Source organism: Lampris incognitus, chromosome 16, assembly GCF_029633865.1.
Source record: "Lampris incognitus isolate fLamInc1 chromosome 16, fLamInc1.hap2, whole genome shotgun sequence".
Classification (NCBI taxonomy): domain Eukaryota; kingdom Metazoa; phylum Chordata; class Actinopteri; order Lampriformes; family Lampridae; genus Lampris; species Lampris incognitus.
The window spans coordinates 35859638-35877455 of record NC_079226.1 but is presented as its reverse complement, the minus strand read 5'-3'; positions in this window follow the sequence as shown (position 1 = coordinate 35877455).

Sequence of the window (17818 nt, the reverse complement as noted above, 5' to 3'; positions counted from 1 at the left end):
CCCTCTATGGTGCCCCTGTAGAATGTGGTGAGGATGCGTGGGGGGAGACTCACCTTCTTCAAATGCCGTAGGAAGTAGAGACACTGCTGGGCCTTCTTGGAGAGCGCAGTGACATGTGAGGACCAGGAGAAGTCCTCTGATATGCACTCGCAGGACCTTAGCGCTGCTGACTCTCCACGTCTGTACCATCGATGGATGGTCGGGGGGGTATGGTGGGTGCTGGTCTTTCTAAAGTTGATTACCTCCTCAGTTTTCCCTGTGTTTAGGTAGAGGTTGTGGATTTTAGATTCTTTACAGGAGCCAGATGTTAGTTTATTCCCTTTCTTGTATTTATTATGATATCATTATCTTGTCAACACTGCTCATTAACTTGAGAACTATTTATGTGTTGGTTTAGCGTTGATTGCTTAGTTCCTTTAAATTGGCAATCAGGGGTTTTAATTTAGAGCTTAATTTTTGCTTTTCTTGCCCTTTTGTATTTGTTTAAGTCGTAGAGTACTGCTGGCGTCGTGTTTGGCTGTCGCTTCTCCTTCTCGTAGTCCCCCCCCCTTCCCATCCACCCCTGTATGTCTGTGTTGTTTATCTGTTGTCTTGTTTCACCGCCATTTATTGTAACGTGACTTTGAGTGTTAGAAAAGCCCTAGAAAGTTTGATTTATTATTATTATTATTATTATTATTATTATATTTGGTCAAATTCATTCTACATCCTGACAGATATCAAGTAAATAGATACACTAAATCTGGTCTCTGTGGCCGCCTTAGGCGCTGTAAACATTTTTTCTGTACCCACTCCTTATCGGCCAATCGCGAGAGGTCTTTGCAAGCCGGCATCTCCATTGGTGTTCATGGAGGGTGAATAACAAGTACAGGAAGTCCCCAGGTTACGAAAGCCCGATTTACGAACGAACGCCCGTACTTGTGAACCGACCTCGGTAAAGCCTATCTTTTTTTTTTTAAATCGAGTTACGCACAATGGTTTGTACTAACGAACGGACGGACTACTTTGCACGACACTCAAAACACTGCCCCGTTTTAGGTGGTTCGTCGGCCCTGTAAAGTTTTAACATAATAACTCAAATACAATGAAGCTGCGTTTTAGAATCTTTAGTGAAACGTGTATAACGACAACGGTATATCTGCTGGTGTATCCGCTAGCCATGGCATGCTAACACCCTCCCTTACTCTCCTACTTCCGGGCTTAACACTTAACTTAGAGCGCCCCCTAGAGCGCCCCCTTGTGACCAGAATAAACATCAAAATCCACACCAGAAACATGACTAACAAAGCATGGACATTACAGGCCCGAGGGAGGACAGTGGAATGGTGAGGGTGCAAGGAGTGGAGGTGACGAAGGCATATGACTTTAAATACTTTGGGTCAACTGTCCAAAGTAACAGGGAGTGCAGACGAGAGGTGAAGGAGAGAGTGCAGGCAGGGTGGAGTGGGTGGAGAAGAGTGTCAGGAGTGATTTGTGACAGAAGGGTACCAGCAAGAGTGAAAGAGAAGGTTTACAAGATGGTTGTGAGACCAGCTATGTTATATGGTTTGGAGACAGTGGCACTGACAAAAAGACAGGAGGCGGAGCTGGAGGTGGCAGAGTTGAAGATGCTAAGATTTTCACTGGGAGTGACGAAGGACAGGATTAGGAATGATTATATTAGAGGGACCGCTGAAATTGGACGGTTTGGACACAAAGCAAGAGAGGCAAGATTGAGATGGCTTGGACATGTGTGCAGGAAAGATGCTGGGTATATTGGGAGAAGGATGCTGAATATGGAGCTGCCAGGGAAGAGGAAAAGAGGAAGGCCAAAGAGGAGGTTTATGGATGTGGTGAGACAGGACACGCAGGTGGCTGGTGTGGCAGAGGAAGACCAGCCGAAAGTAGTAGTAGTCGGCCCGAGGGAGAACAACGCCACGCCGGTGTTGCCGTTTTAAGTCGGTCACGCAAACGTTGTGTGCGTTGTGTTCTCTTTCATAGCATTCGTTTGGATGTCTATGGGATACGCCCCCTCGCGTATTCACAGCAGCGCTTGTACCATTATGCCCTGCCCTGATTGGCTGGCAGTCATGACGTCTGCGTCAGGGCCTGCCCCTTATAAAACACTGACGCAGCGTCACTCGTCATTCAATCGCCTCTTCTCGCTTATATCGAAGCCGACTAGCTAAACTGTCCTGAGACCGCTAGCCGCTAAGATATCGGTACGACTGCCTTCGCCATAGGTAAGTTGTTTTTGTTTTGTTTTTTACTCTGGCAAGACCCCAAACAGCGGAGTATTCCTGCTTCTAGAACAGTGTTTCTCAACCGGGGGTCCGCGGACCCCTAGTGGTCCGTGGTGTAATTGCAAGGGGTCCGTGAAAATAAAATATCTTTAAAAAAAAAGATCCTATGACATTTATAGAATCAGGATTATTTTACTCAAATGTGACTGAGACCTTTATCTACCTAAACTATAAAGGGTAACAGGACTTTTTTCTCTAATTACATCTGTTTCACAAGTGTAATTTATTGTATTTTAATAAGAGATCTCGCTCCCGTTTGCATTGTTAAAAGTTACTGCATAAAAATTCTGTTGTTACATATATCTGAAAGTTACTGAATACATATTCTGTTTTGTTACACATATCTGAAAGTTACTGCATACATATTGTATTTTGTTACATATATCTGAAAGTTACTGAATACATATTCTGTTTTGTTACATATATCTGAAAGTTACTGCATAAGAATTCTGTTTTCTTAACTATGTCTAAGTTACAACTGAAAGCTCTTATTTTTGCCCCAAATAGTGAATAAATGCTATAATGCAGTTTCTACTGTTTCTATCAAATTGCAACCCCCCTCCCCCAAGATCAGGTGGAGGGGTCCTCAGGGTAGATCAAAAATACGCAGGGGGTCCAGGACCCCAAAAAGGTTGAGAACCACTGTTCTAGAAGCTAGCTAGCACGTTAACTGGGCTACTGCGAGCAAGCTAACATACCGGGAACCCTTCACTGCTTGCCCACCGTTGGAGCTAGCTAACGAGATGATCACTCCAGATAATCACGTTCCCTTTAGCACGCCAGCTAAACGGATACAGCTGCCAAGAGGCTTCACGCCTTAGAGCAAGGTGATTCCGCCCGCCTGTGCACCCGCGGAAACAAAAACAAATGTAAAAAAAAAATCGCGCAAAAGACAGAGAACCGGGGTTACGGAAGTAACCTCAAGTTACGACTTAAATTGTTCGTGTGTTTACCCTCGTCGTCATGGCGTCACAGTGTACAGCTGATGAAAGTGATGACGATGCACCGAAGAAAAGGAGAACAAAGGTGGAGCTACTAAAGCGTCCCGGGAGAGGGGACACGCCAGCAGACGTTGGAAAGGCATTAGGCTACAGTCGATAAACGATCGGGACAAATATAACGAACAAGGGGAGAGTAATGGCGTATGTAAAAGGCTCTGTCCCAATGAAAGCGGCAGTTATCGCTAAGCAACGCAGTGGTTTAATGATCAAAATGGAAAGGCTGTTGGTGATTTGGTTAGAGCAGTGTTTCTCAACCCAGTCCTCAAGGACCCCCTATCCTGCAGATTTTCTTTGCAACCCTGAATAGGCACCTGGTTGTAGTTATTCAACCAATCAGCAATGAATTTTGTCAGATGTTGCACACCTTGCATAATTAAGTGCTGCGAGAGGATTGGTCAAGTAAGTACAAGCAGGGCTACCTATGCAGGGTTACAATGAAAATCTGCAGGATGGGGGTTCCTTGAGGACTGGGTTGAGAAACACTGGGTTAGAGGATCTAAATCAGCGTAATATTCATATCAGACTTGGCTTAGTGCAAGAAAGGGCTGGAACGAGATTGTTAACCTTGAATTATCTTTCCTCTCTAAACAGCTTAAGACATTTTTCTTTGACGGTTTCATACCTATACACTTTCTCTCTCAATTATAAATACTGTACTGTAGTTAGATTATTACTGCATTGTTGTATTTATGATGTTTTAGATACTGTACTAAGACAAACATTTAACTAATTGGCGTTAGATGTGAACTGTACGTAACTGTTCCGACTTGCATACAGATTCGACTTAAGAACAGACTCAAAGACTGAACTCGTTCGTAATCCGGGAACTTCCTGTACTGACTTGTGAAAACACTGTAATGTTACCCAAAGGAGTTGAATCAAGTGCAACTGGACTTGGTATATATCCGTGAAGACGTTTCGCCTCTCATCCAAGAGGCTTCATCAGTTCGTGCCTTTCTGACTAGACCAAGCTAGTCTGTAATGTTGCCGAGCAAGTTACCTGTTGTCCCAGTAGCTATTCGGGGCACCGCACTCTTGGACATTCACAAGTCTAAATATTAGGCCTATCTTGGTGTTTGCGTGCCCTTGGGTGGGAAATCTAACTCCCAGCTGCTTCGGTGCGTTTACTCATCGGCCAGCGGTGGACTGTGGTGGCCTCAGGCAGCTCCCAGGTGTCAGTGTGTGTTAATGTAGAGACCAAGTGGGAAGCCATGTACCAAGATTACTGGCTCTTTAGCCATTGCGGATTTAAAGGTGACCCTCTGCCAAATTCTTGAGTTGCTGTTGAGCAAAATCCTCGATACGATACTTTGAGACGTTGTGTTAACCAAGAAGCTCCGTGGTGGGAGTGTGTGTTATAAGTGTGCGCACCGTGACAGTGCATGTGCGTAACCCTCCCTCCCACCGGGGACCTCTGTCATGTTGATGTAAATGAGCAGTCTTGTAAAATAAGGTTATTCTAGCTTTAACACAACAACCAGGAGGGAGACAGGTACAGATTTTCAGTTTCTCAGGCGTTGATCCTTGATGCAAGTGTTGTTATGTTACATAAGTGTGAGGACTGTGTGTGTGTGTGTGTGCGTGTGTGTGTGTTTGTGTGTGTGTGTGTGGAGGATGTTCAAGATTTGGTGTCATCAAATGTAGGACTGTTGTCACGTTCCACCACGGATGTTCAAAGACCATAATGGCGAATGTTCTTCTTGTTGAACAAGCTCAATTTCATTTCCCCCCCAGGGGTTTTTCATGTCGGTGGAAATTTGGCAGAAATGTCACGTTACAATATTATTGCAAAAGTTAATTAAGAGAATGAGCGGCATACAAAAGGCAGATTCTGCATGGGCCCAGCGTGGCACAGAAAGGATTTGAGATCCCCCTAAGAACAACAAATCAAAAACAAAATGCCGAATAATGAAATGAGCACTTGAAGCATCAGGGGCGTGATGCATCGACCCTGGCTTACAGGTGTCGGCGCACATTTAAACCGATGAGGCCGCCTGACGTTGGCCAAGTTCTGCTGATGGTCAAGCCTCTTTGATCGGGAGACGTGGTGCGAGGCCCTGCAGCCCTCTGGTGACTAAGCCTACGACTCAATGAGGTGGACAGCAACCTGAGTCAGCGAAATAAGAAGGAGAAAAAAAAACCACTCCGCTGTCATAACAATAATAGCGGGATGTAAAATGGAGCGATTTAGCTGACCGAACCAGCTGGAGAGACCACGATGAAAGCAGCGCTTATGCATCCCATCTGAAATGCTCGCTGCCCTTGGGAGACGACTCAAATGGTTTTTGATTTTTGGACTTTCTTTTGTGGTGTGTGTGTGTGTGTGTGTGTGTGAGTGTGTGTGTGTGCATATGTGTGTGTTTGGGGGAGGGGGCGAGGCTTGATTTATAACCATGTAAGTTGTGCCAACAACAAGCAGTAAACAGCTTATCAAAGCACAAAGCATAGCTTGGAAACTAATGTGCAGTCGCAGCCCGCAAACACAACAAACACTTAGTGTATTTGCATAAACAAACAGACATTTGGGAGATGTATAATAGGAGCTGTTATGCTACCTGGAGGCAAGGGGTGAACTGAGTGTATGTATGTGAGAGGGAGAGAGAGAAACGTGGGATTTTGAGGGACGGTGGTTTTGGGGTATGGGGTTGACCAAAGCAACCAGTTGTCCGCAATAAAATGCTACACAATCACTAAACATCGACACAACTCAGGATATCAGCTGTTAAGCAAGGATGGGATTTATTTTCGAGAAACGGTGGTTGATGATGACAAATTATCCTTCATTGTCAATGGGGGGGGGGAATATGTAAACGCAGTTTATTCACAAAACCCTGTACACTCATTCGTACTTTACTTCTATTAGTGTTTGTGTCCATGATCCTTTTTCTATGTAAAATTCACTCTGTCTAGTCAAATATGGTGCTATCCTTGAAAACTATTTCTAAATGAAGGTCTTAGTTTTTATTTTATTTTATTTTTTTCCACCCTAATTGTACCCACCCTTCCGAGCCGTCCCAGTCGCTGCTCCACCCCCTCTGCCGATCCGGGGAGGGCTGCAGACATGTCTCCTCCCATACAGCCGCTTCTTTTAGTGGATTCCTCATTTTCAAAGTGGCAGCTACACGTCAGCTCTCCAAGTCAGAATATATCCAACTAAATGTCCACTTTAATCTCAAACTGTTGAACTATGATGTTATTATGTACAGCCCAAACAAATGTAACTGTCTAGGATACACAACACTAGTCCATATATTGGGCAATGAGACTTTTAATTACTCTTGTTGTGATGGTGGCTGCTTAGCTGGAGAGCCAAATAGCAATTTCATATAACTGAGATTCAGACGTCTGCTAGACTTCCACTTTTAAGCCAAATTTAGGCTGTTTTTTTGTCTTAATAGTATGCCCTGTCTGGACATATTTTAGATGTTTAATCAGTGTAAAATTGCTTTGTGGGTTTCCAATGTAAAAAACGACAACTTTAAATTCAAATTTAACAATTAAGGCCCTCAGCTGATAGGTCTATCCAGAGTGACATAAGTGATGAATGCAGTTAGCCTATGTTACGGTCCTAGATTGACATTTATGACCATATCCGGGGGATGCTAAAGAGGTCAAAGGTCATGTTACAGCCAAAATCAACAGATTAACTCATGTTTTAGAGGTGCTTGTCGAATTATTATTTTGATGGAGAAATATGTCTTATGTAAATCAGATTCTGTATAAAAAGATAATTATTTATAATGTGTAGAGCCTTTATTCTCCTCATTGGTCAGAGGAGACTTGAGGATTTATTAAATGTAGCTCAGTATTTAAATAGTTAAGTTTACCCGCTAATGGCGTTAGCTGGGGTAATTGTAGTGCAAGCATTTGGCTAACACCTGTAATTGGACAATTACATTGAGACTCACACGGAAGGCACTCCATTTACATACTTCACCATAGCACCACCCTATTTCACAGGGAGACAGTTTCAAATCACCGCAAGACCTCAGGTTACAGCGATTGCTACGTAAGCATTGCAAATGCTCAAATATGTGTACTCATAGCACATTAAGGCCCTTTGGAAAACTAATGTACCAGTGTGTTTTTTCTGTTCGCTCAGTTGAACCAAACATTCATATTGTTTATTTGTTAAGTAATTTTCAAAATCCCCAGGCTCATGAAACAACTTCATGGTCAATACAGAATATAGATCAGTGAGGAAATAAACATTCATGAAAAAGTCCCCAACCTTTAATGATGAGTTATACAGTATATTATATGCTATAAATGTTCGGGACAAGGTCCAGGCACTCCAGTGGAAGGACACACTGAGCACAACACAATTTAATATGTGCATTTATATCATGCACTTGTAACGGTTATTTATTTACAACATTTCTTCCGAAGCCAGGCACTCATGCAGTCCAAAGTCTTTGCAACCCCCTTCAGAGGCTGGAGAAACAACAGATAGCGTGTCAGAGGTTGAGTATGCCAGGTTTTGTTTTTGTTTTTTCCTGTTCCCTGCTCAGACAGGCATGTAAATAAGCAGCAAAGTAAATTAAAAACAGGTGTCCCCCCTCACCCAATGAGCCACTGATAGAACGTGGAATAATGATAATAATCAACTATTTATACAGCACTTTTCAAAACAAAGTTACAAAGTGTTTTACATGGTTGAACCAGGATTACAGCATTTCAGGACTGAAACGCATAAAATCAGGCAATTAAAATAATACATAAATAAAATGAAATAAAATCCCCAACGATAAAGAAAAAAGACAACAACGGTAATAATAAAACGGGTAAGACATGTTGGAAATAAGAAAGTGTGCTAGAATTAATAAAATCCTTTTTTTACAAGATACATTTTGAGAAGTGATTTAAAAGATGTCACTGATCCTGCAAGCCCCACATTCTCGGGCAGAGTGTTCCAGAGCTGAGGGGCTCTGACCGCAAAAGCCCAGTCACCTTTAGTCTTGATTCGGGACTTAGGATCAGCCAGCAGAGCCCTGCCCGAGGATCTGAGGCTGCACACTGGCTCATAAGGGAGCAGCAATTCAGCAGTGTAGCTGGGAGCTGAATAATTAAGTGCTTTAAGTGCAATCAGTAAAATCTCAAAATTAATTCTAAAACTTCCTGGCATGGTGGCACAGTGGTTAGCGCAGTCGCCTCACAGTAAAAAGGTTCTGGGCTCAAGCCATGGGGTAGTCCAACCTTGGGGGTTGTTCTGGGTCCTCCTCTGTGTGGGGTTTGCCTGTTCTCCCCGTGTCTGTGTGGGTTTCCTTCAGATGCTCCGGTTTCCTCCCACAGTCCAAAGACATGCAAGACAGGTGAACCAGCCGTGTTAAATTGTCCCTAGGTATGTTTGTCTGTGTCTGCCTTATGATGGACTGGCGGCTTGTCCAGCGTGTCTCCCGCCAGCCGCCCAATGACTGCTGGGATAGGCTCCAGCATCCCTACGACCCTAAGTAAGGATAAGCGGTTTGGATAATGAATGAATGTCCTAGTGGCAGCATATAAATACAGCAGTGTTGGACAAGCTACTTGGAAAGTGTAGTAAGCTAAGCAACCAGCTACTCTGCATTAAATGAAACTTCACTTCACTGAAGCTACCCCCCCCCCGCAGAAATGTAGGAAGCTAAGCCACAGCAACATGGCAAAGGTAGGTTACTACACTGAAGCTATGTACTTTTTACATTGAACAGACTTCATTCCATGTCAACGCCATGTTAACGCTATGTCGGTTATCAATAAAACTGTCAGTCAAACAGATAGGCAGGCATAAAAGGCTCAGTTCAATGGTTTCTTAAACAATAAACTGTGCTCTATGCTCTTACTGCTCCAAAACCAATTTGGTGACAAAACAAACAAAACAAACATATGCTCCATATAATAACAAAAAGCAGGCGTTGAGTGTGTATGTTAATCAATTTTCATCTATGTGTGCGTGCTTGTGTGCGTACGTGTGTGTTTGTGTGTGTGTGTGTTAGTGTATTCCCTTGCAGCAGACAAGTCGCAGGCATCAGCCCATGGATTAGTGTGTGAAGTCACCGTCATACAGTAGTGCTTCTGTTGGCTACACATACAGGTCCATGTATGACGGTGGTTTCACTTACTGATCCTTAGCAGTTTTATTTCTGACCGCTTTTGAGCTTCAGAAATGTTTGGGAAAATGTAGCTTGTGTGGACAGTACTGTACTACTTGATAAATAAAAAGAGTGTCACTACTGAAAAACTATTTGATTCAAAAAACAGCGATGCTTCCAAACTAGTAATGCCGTTACTTGTAGCGACACTACTGCACAACTCTGATGTAAAAAAACAACAAGGGGCTAAGGATGGAGCCTTGGGGAACACCACAGGTGAGAGGGCCAGAGAAGAGTAGGCGATTCCCATGACTACTGAGAAAGTTCCATCCATTCATTCAATCCATTATCCGAACCGCTTATCCTGCTCTCAGGGTCGCGGGGATGCTGGAGCCTATCCCAGCAGTCATTGGGCAGCAGGCGGGGAGACACCTTGGACAGGCCGCCAGACCATCACAGGGTAAACTGAGAAAGTTCTGTTTGATAAATAGCATTTAAACCAGTCTAGAGCAGTGTCCCTGATGCCAACTCAATTTTCAAGGTGATCTAATTGGATAGAGTGATCCACAGTGTCAAATGCAGAGCTCAAATCAAGAATTAAAATCAAACAATCACCAGCATCAGCTGTAAGTAAAAGGCCGTTTGTCACTTTGATGAGAGCAGTTTCGGCACTATGACGTGCAGGGAAACCTGATTGAAAATTTTCAAAAAATATCATAATTATTCATAAAATAAATCAACTCTAAGTGGACAACCTTCCATAAAACTTTTGATAAAAATGGTAATTTTAGAAATGGGTCTAAAACATTTTCAAATGTAATGTTGAGGTTAGGTTTCTTGAGCAGTGGGTGCACTACTGCATGCTTAAGGCAGGAGGGAACACAACCAGGGGACAAAAAGATATTTACAATAGATAAAATAATAAATCCAATACTAAATAATAATAATGGATCCAAGTTAACTTAGTATGCTCTGCTAGTGTTAGGCTAGCTTTCATGTTATTCAGTGCTGCGGTGAACAACTTATTCATGTAAAGGACTATGAATGAGTACATTCTAGTAATAAGAGATTTATGTTTTTATTTAACCTCAGGGTTCATTCCGGGTCGTCCTCTGTGTGGAGTTTGCATATTCTCCCCATGTCTTCTTGGGTTTCCTCCCACAGTCCAAAGACATGTAGGTCAGGTGAATCGACAGCATGAAATTGTCCCTAGATGTGAATGTGTGTGTCGGCCCTGTGATGGACTGGCGGCCTGTCCAGGGTGTCTCCCCGCCTGCCGCCCAATGACTACTGAGATAGGCTCCAGCATCCCCCGGGACCCTGAGTAAGGATAAGTGGTTGGGATAATGGAGGAATAAAATAATGGGACCATTACCGTTAAAAAATTCTTTGAGAAATCTGGCAGGCATAAGATCTGAAGGGCTCGATGAAGCCCATTGTTTCCTTTAAGGCGCACAATAAAAGGGCCTCAATGTTATTGAGGAAGGCAGAGGGGTTGCAGTGTGGAGAAGGAGGGGGGTCACCGGTGACATGACCAATCGAGTTTTATTTCATTTATTTTATTTGTCAGTAAGGATAAAAATGGCTCACAATCATGTGGTTGGCTTCAGTTTGTTGGCTAGCAGAGTTAATTATGGATTTGTTGGTTTTGAAAAGAATTCTGGGGTTATGACAGTCTGTTATAATGATGTTAGAGAAATTTGAGGACCTGGCTTCTTTAATGATTTTTGATAGGTAGACATTGGTTCTTTCATAATTTGATCTGAAACCACTAGTTGTCCTTTTTCCATTTCCATTCAGCTTGTCTAAATTTTCTCTTTATTCCTCTGGTATTGTTATTTAGCCAAGGTGTGCTGCAAGTTTATTTGACTTTCCGGATCTTTACAGGTGCTATGGAGTCAAGTACAACTCTACATGTATTGTTGAAGTTATTTAGTAATTCTTCAGTAGACAAATTGGGTTTTGGGCTATTGCTATGTGTAGATGCAGTGTTGAAGGCCTTATGAAATCGGTCAGCAGAGTTTGTATCGAGGACACGAAAGGAAACATAAGTAGCCACTGTGGGTACAGGAGGTGGAAAGGGGGACTATAGCTAGGTTAACACTATCAAGAGTAAAACCAGAGGACAGAACAATGTCGAGGGTGTGTTCCTTTAAGTGAGTGGGACCCTCAACTGACTGAATGAGATTAAAATGGTGAATGGTAAATGGACTGCATTTATATAGTGCTTTTGTAGTCTACTGAACACTCAAAGCACTTTACAATGTACGCCTCACATTCACCCATTCACACACACATTCATACACTGATGGCAGACGCTGCCCAAGGTGCCCCCCCGCTCATCAGGAGCAGTTAGGGGTTCAGTGTCTTGCTCAAGGACACTTTGACATGCTCACTGGGAGAGCTGGGGATTGAATCAGTGACCTTCTGGTTACTACACGACCTGCTCTACCTCCTGAGCCATGCCGCTCCAAAAGAATTAAAAGGAATGCACAATATCTGTAAAATCCATAATAAAAGAGGAACCAGAGGGGCAGCATACATGTATGTTAAAATCACCTAAAATCGAGACTCTGTCAAAGCAAGGCATAATAAAAGCTAAAAGATCAGAGAATTCCTGAATATAGTGAGTTAGACTTTGGGGGTCTGTAGATTAAAACACAAAGTAGCGTGGCCTTGCCATTTATTATAAAACCAAGTGATTCAAATGAGGAAAAGTTTCCAAGTAAGTAAGGGGAACATCTAAAATTCTCTCTGTGAATCAGCCAGTCCACCTCCATGTCCTGAAATCCTACGCTGCTGAGAATAATTAAAACCAGGGGGACATGCTTCATTCAGTGTAACACAGTAACCTGGACTTAACCACGTCTCAGATACAGTGCATCTGGAAAGTATTCACACCCCTTCACTTTCCCCACATTTTATTATGTTACAGCCTTATTCCAAAATGGTTTAAATTCCTTTTTTTTTTCCTCATCAATCTACACACAATACCCCATAATGACAAAGTGAAAAAGGTTTTATAGAAATGTTTGCAAATGTATTAAAAATAAAAAACTGAAATATTGCATGTACCTAAGTATTCACACCCTCTGCTATGACACTCAAAATTGAGCTCAGGTTCATCCTGTTTCCACTGATCATCCTTGAGATGTTTCTACATCTTGATTGGAGTCCACCCGTAGTAAATTCAATTGATTGGACATGATTTGGAAAGGCACACACCTGTCTATATAAGGTCCCACTGTTGACAGTGCATGTCAGAGCAGAAACCAAGCCATGAAGTCAAAGGAATTGTCTGTGGACCTCCGAGACAGAATTGTATCGAGGCACAAATCTGGGGAAGGGTACAAAAAAATTTCTACAGCTTTGAAGGTCCCGAAGAGCACAGTGGTCACCATCATTCGTAAATGGAAGAAGTTTGGATCCACCAGGACTGTACCTAGAGCTGGCCGCCCAGCCAAACCGAGCAATCGGGGGAGAAGGGCCGTGGTCAGGGAGGTGACCAAGAACCCGATGGTCACTCTGACAGATCTCCAGCCTTCCTCTATGGACATGGGAGAACCTTCCAGAAGGACAACCATCTCTGCAGCACTCCACCAATCAGGCCTTTATGGTAGTAGAGTGGCCAGACGGAAGCCTCTGCTCAGTAAAAGGCACATGACAGCCCGCTTGGAGTTTGCCAGAAAGCACCTAAAGGACTCTCAGACCATGAGAATGCAATATTTCAGTTTTTTATTTTTAATAAATTTGCAAAAATTTCTATAAAACCTTTTTCGCTTTGTCATTATGGGGTATGGTATTTAGATTAATGGGGGGAAAAGGAATTTAATCCATGTTGAAATAAGGCTGTAACATAACAAAATGTGGGGAAAGTGAAGGGGTGTGAATACTTTCTGGATGCACTGTAGATCTAACAGCTTTGATACTATGAAATCATTGCAGAAAAACGATTTATTTGCCATTGATCTGACATTCAAGAACACAAACACCACTGGGTTGGAAGGTGGAGATCGAACAGGACTGGCCAAGGAGGCATGAGGTGAGGCAGCAAGGTGGACAGGGCCCAGATTATTAGGATTCACTGTATGGCTGTGTTTCCAGTGGGGAACTCCGTTACTACTGGGAGCAAAAGGAGTAGCCCCAACAGGTGATACAGGATGACATCACAATTGAAGACTTATTAATGTTTGTAGAAAACATCCCTCTTGCTATTACAGCTGCCCATTGCAAAATCAAATATGTAGTCCCACCTTAAAACGAATTTTTATATGACAACTTTTGAGCATCCTTGGCCTACCTGTTTATATATATACACTACCGTTCAAAAGTTTGGGATCACCCAAACAATTTTGTGTTTTCCATGAAAAGTCACACTTATTCACCACCATATGTTGTGAAATGAATAGAAAATAGAGTCAAGACATTGACAAGGTTAGAAATAATGATTTGTATTTGAAATAAGATTTTTTTTACATCAAACTTTGCTTTCGTCAAAGAATCCTCCATTTGCAGCAATTACAGCATTGCAGACCTTTGGCATTCTAGCTGTTAATTTGTTGAGGTAATCTGGAGAAATTGCACCCCACACTTCCAGAAGCAGCTCCCACAAGTTGGATTGGTTGGATGGGCACTTCTTTGAGCAGATTGAGTTTCTGGAGCATCACATTTGTGGGGTCAATTAAACGCTCAAAATGGCCAGAAAAAGAGAACTTTCATCTGAAACTCGACAGTCTATTCTTGTTCTTAGAAATGAAGGCTATTCCATGTGAGAAATTGCTAAGAAATTGAAGATTTCCTACACCGGTGTGTACTACTCCCTTCAGAGGACAGCACAAACAGGCTCTAACCAGAGTAGAAAAAGAAGTGGGAGGCCGCGTTGCACAACTGAGCAAGAAGATAAGTACATTAGAGTCTCTAGTTTGAGAAACAGACGCCTCACAGGTCCCCAACTGGCATCTTCATTAAATAGTACCTGTTAGAGCCTGTTTGTGCTGTCCTCTGAAGGGAGTAGTACACACCGGTGTAGGAAATCTTCAATTTCTTAGCAATTTCTCACATGGAATAGCCTTCATTTCTAAGAACAAGAATAGACTGTCGAGTTTCAGATGAAAGTTCTCTTTTTCTGGCCATTTTGAGCGTTTAATTGACCCCACAAATGTGATGCTCCAGAAACTCAATCTGCTCAAAGAAGTGCCCATCCAACCAATCCAACTTGTGGGAGCTGCTTCTGGAAGCGTGGGGTGCAATTTCTCCAGATTACCTCAACAAATTAACAGCTAGAATGCCAAAGGTCTGCAATGCTGTAATTGCTGCAAATGGAGGATTCTTTGACGAAAGCAAAGTTTGATGTAAAAAAAATCTTATTTCAAATACAAATCATTATTTCTAACCTTGTCAATGTCTTGACTCTATTTTCTATTCATTTCACAACATATGGTGGTGAATAAGTGTGACTTTTCATGGAAAACACAAAATTGTTTGGGTGATCCCAAACTTTTGAACGGTAGTGTATATATATATATATATATATATATATATATATATATATATATATATATATATATATATATAACTTTGTTAAAAGAAACACTCAATGGTAGGGAAAGTGCTCAACAAATAAGGAGCAAAATAATCCAGTGAGTCAAGTCAATTCTTTATGAGTCAGTACAAGCCTGTTTCATGCCATAAGCAGTCATCAGCTGTCAATCTGTGTGTGTGTGTGTGTGTGTGTGTGTGTGTGTGTGTGTGTGTGTGTGTGTGTGTGTGTGTGTGTGTGTGTGCAGAGAAAGGGAGAGGGAAGATGAGAGTTTGTTTTATGTTCCGCTGTGTAATTCTCCAAACTGTATAGAACTTTCATCATTGCTGGTTGCTTTCTAAATGTATTGAAGAAGAAGTCTGTTTTCTGGTGTTAATGTTGAATGTGCTTGCGGGACATTATCTAGTGTGAGGGTCATTTCTTGATTTTCGGCACTGTTTTTCTCAGCCCAGCATCTAATTCGAGGATGTGCGTGTGACTATCTATTCTGTCTGACTAGAGCTTCATTTTGGTCTTAATTCTAAGAACTGGTCAAGTTTGGATCTTTTCAGCAGCTCGCTACAATACTACAACTACTCCAGGAGAACTGTGGGGGGAACACCAAACTTAGTCCAAAAAACGTTGGGGGTGCTGGTCACCTCCCATTCATATCGTTAACGCTTACCATTTCTGGTGTGAAACCAATTGCAAGAAATTGTGAACTAACACAGGGAAATGATGACTTGATGCAGTGCACTGTGGTTTGACAGTAGGACGATGTTTTAGAGAGCCAAACACATGACAAACAGAAAGGAAAGTCAAGGGGTTTCCAGGTGGCATGGCGGTGTATTAGGTTCTCTACCAACATGGGGAATCTCCGTGTTGCCTCCGGCTTGGTCGGGCGTCCCTACAGACACAATTGGCTGTGTCTGCGGATGGGAAGCCGGATGTGGGTATGTGACCTGGTTGCTGCACTAGCGCCTCTTCTTGTCGGTCGGGGCGTCTGTTCGGGGGGGAGGGGGAACTGGGGGGGAATAGCGTGATCCTTCCACGCACTACTTCCCCCTGGTGAAACTCCTCACTGCCAGGTGAAAAGAAGCGGCTGACAACTCCACGTGTTGGAGGAGGCATGTGGTAGTGTGCAACCCGCCTCGGATCGGCAGAAGGGGTGGAGCAGGGATCAGGACGGCTCAGAAGAGGGGGGTAATTGACCGGATACAATTAGGGGGGCAAGGCAAAATGCAGCATCCCGAAAAGCATATCGTCACGTTGCCCATTTGTGCCTTTGGCTCATTACGAAACATCCTACGAAACATCCTAACCAGCAACAGCAGTGTTGCTGGTTAGCAAACCATAAGCTACCAAACTACAATAAGAGAAGAAGAAAGCCACTTTATTTTGTCATTGTATTCTTACAATGAATTTGTTCTTTGCATTTAACCCATCCTGTTGTATAGGAGCAGTGGGCAGCTGCAGCGTCACGGAGCATCTCCAGTTCTTCTTTCCATTGCCTTGCTCAGGGTTACAGACAGGAGTAAACCCTAACACGCATGCCCCCCCCCCCTTTTTCTCCCCAATTGTATCCGGCCAATTACCCCACTCTTCCGAGCTGTCCTGGTCGCTGCACCGCCCCCTCTGCCAATCTGGGGAGCGCTGCGGGCTACCGCATGCCTCCTCCCATACATGTGGGGTCACCAGCCGCTTCCTTTCACCTGACAGTGAGGAGTTTCACCAGGGGGACGTAGCGCGTGGGAGGATCACGCTATTCCCCCCCAGTTCCACCTCCCCCCCGAACAGGTGCCCCGATGGACCAGAGGAGGTGCTAGTGCAGCGACCAGGACACATACCCATCCCCGGCTTCCCACCCGCAGATGTCTGTAGGGATGCCCAACCAAGCCGGAGGCAATACGGGGATTCGAACCATCGATCCCCATGTTGGTAGGCAACAGAATAGTACATCTTTTTGATGGTGGAAGGAAACTGGAGCACCCGAAGGAAACCCACACAGACACGGGGAGAACAGGCAAACTCCACGCACAAAGGACCTGGGACGGACTGGGGTTCGAACTCAGGACCTTCTTGCTGTGAGCCAACAGTGCTAACCACTGGACCACCGTGCCGCCCTACTTTTCTCCTTCTGCGTCAGATTTTAATAGAAACATGTTCTTGGTATTCAGCAATGTGAAATGAACCAAACACAACACCCTGGAACAACACTTTGGACTCTATTCTGGACTTTTTAAAGACTATGATATGTGAAAAGGCCTTTAACTTGCTAATGTGCCATTTATATAAGGCAACCCACAACAGCACTAGGGTAGGTAGGGTAAATTCCAGATACATTTGTATATATTGTACCAAATCAAAATCTACAACTTGGTATGGCACAGATTTAAATGGCAACCGTTGAATACATGAAAACCCACAAGCATTGCAAATCATTTGTTATGTTGGGTTCTTGTACAATTCATGATAAAACATGGTAGTCTATATGCACACAATGGCACAATTTCTCAGTATCTCCTGGCAAACTCATTAACAATGTCAAACGACATCGTACACTACATACTCGAATAAAAACTTTGGAATACATGAATATATTCCCTCTGAATTGTGCTGCTTTGGGTCCCTTTGCTTCCTGTGAGGAAACAGGGCAAACTGCACTACAGTGGCACCATTTGTCGTAAATTTGTTGCAAATCCCTTTGCACTGTATGAAATCAGACTTCAGCGCTCCCTGTGCAGCGCATGTGAACGACGCTGTCGGAGCGGAGGAAGAACCCGGCACGAGCGCTGTGAGGTGTCCTGCTGAGGGCCTCGGCTGTGAAACCAGGGTAAGGCAACACAAACAGTGGCACCCAAGCGCTCGTAAATTCCCCAGAGGAGGCTAAAAGTGAACGTCGACAAGGGGCCGAGCCTTTATCTGAAAGTGATAAATTCCCTACCACTG